Source organism: Sinocyclocheilus rhinocerous, unplaced genomic scaffold (genome assembly GCF_001515625.1).
Source record: "Sinocyclocheilus rhinocerous isolate Xijiao unplaced genomic scaffold, SAMN03320098_v1.1 scaffold562, whole genome shotgun sequence".
Lineage (NCBI taxonomy): Eukaryota > Metazoa > Chordata > Actinopteri > Cypriniformes > Cyprinidae > Sinocyclocheilus > Sinocyclocheilus rhinocerous.
This window is the reverse complement of record NW_015641608.1, coordinates 817,118-819,022: the sequence shown is the minus strand read 5'-3', so window position 1 is coordinate 819,022 and position 1,905 is coordinate 817,118.

Below are 1,905 nucleotides of genomic sequence, written 5' to 3'. Positions count from 1 at the left end.
CGCTCACTGACGGACGCGTGACTGAAGTGCGCTGATAGAGAGGAAGGCGAGGGAGGAGCGCAACACTCAAAGACATTACCAGCGGTGTGACCAAGTCGTTGTTTTGCAAGTCACAAGTAAGTCTCGAGTCTTTGCATTCAATTCTCGAGTCAAGTCCCGAGTCAAGACAGTCAAGTCCCAAGTCAAGTCCCGAGTCAAGACAGGCAAGTCCAAGTCGAGTTGCAAGTCTTCAACTTTTAGCTTCAAGTCTTAAACAAGTTTTAGCGTTTAACAGCAGCGGTCACGGTGATGATGAGGCGAGCACCAGTGAAGTGATCTCGGCCACGCCTCTCGTTTCTCATGCCCGCAACGCAGGGACGCGTCTAGAGTAATAACGACTCTGATCTGATCATAAAGTCTTTCCGAGTCACAGGGCTCAAGTCCAAAGTCAAGTCTCGAGTCATTGCTGTCAAAGTCTAAGTCGATTCTCAAGTCTTCTTTAATTATGTCGAGTCGAGTCGCAAGTCATCAAATTTGGGACTCGAGTCCGAGTCAAGTCTCGAGTCATGTGACTCGAGTCCACAACCCTGGACATTACTGTTCATTTAATGTCTGCAGACTCTAGAGGTCGAAGGGCTGGAGAATATAGACCTCCGGGACTAAACAGAACAGTCACATTATCTGAGATCGATTACGATAGGAACCTAATTTAATCAAGAATCGAAGATGTAGCCTACAAAACGCACAATTTCCACTAAACAAACTGCTCTACATGCAGGGTGAAAATCATGGTGGGTTAGGGGGCATGGTGACCCCATAATTAAGGTTTAAACCCTCACAAATAAAGTCTGAAGAAAGTTGGGTTGCGTCTTAAAAGTATTGTGATTATTATTTTTATTTTTTTTGAATGGAGAATTAAATGTTTTCTTTAAAAGAGTGGTAGGCTACTGAAAGTGTAAAGTGATATGAAAATACCTATATGCTTTTTTTTATTAAGCTAGTTAGATCAATTCCTATTTCAATCGTAAAAGTTATGCTTATGGAGTCCGAATTAAAATCTCAATTAGCCTAAACATAGTGAACTTTCTTAGCTTGGCAGAACTTTGGTTTGGCAGAAGGATCGTCTAACCTTGTTTATTAACCATGTTGAGCACTTAAAAACTACAAAAAGAAGCTTTTTTTACGTTAAATATAGCCTACATCCTGAACTTATTATAAAAATAGAATTATTTATAATTTGGAGTTGGAGATTTTGTATGAATTCGTACAGTTTTATAAAACCTATAACACTCAGTGGGGCGTAAACAAATTGTAAAAAACGAAAGATAATATTAATTCATACAAATTTTGCCGTCAATTTGCCAAAACGTAATTGCACCACCTCGAAAGCATTTTGGAACGAACGTTCGCAAATAAGTCTTGTTGGCGTAGGGAGGTAAGTTCAGTTTCATTATTGCTTTATTTTAGTTTTCAGAATTATACAATTATTTAAAAAAATATATCTTTTAAAATTATAGGGGCCAAAGCCAATTATGGTTGCCAGACAGACAAACCTAACAAATGACAGAAATTGCTTTAAATGCCTTTAAAAAAACGGATGTTTTCACAGATCTCAGCCAAACAGAAAGAATATTAACTGATACTTGAATCTGAATAGCACTTTTTGAGATAACAGTGGGGGGTTTTTTTCAGTATAATTAGAATAATTTACATTTCTAAATGTACAAAACTGTCTTTACAACTATCTGGACGTCTCTTACTGTAACTTACTGATAGAAATGCTACATTATGGATTGTTTGTAAACCACTAGCAGATTAATTTTGCAGAGGAAGACACATTGACCATTCCATTGTCTGTAAACAATCTGGGAGGCCATGCTTCCTGTACTGTAAAGTGTTACAGCATTTCAGTCACTAATAGTATTC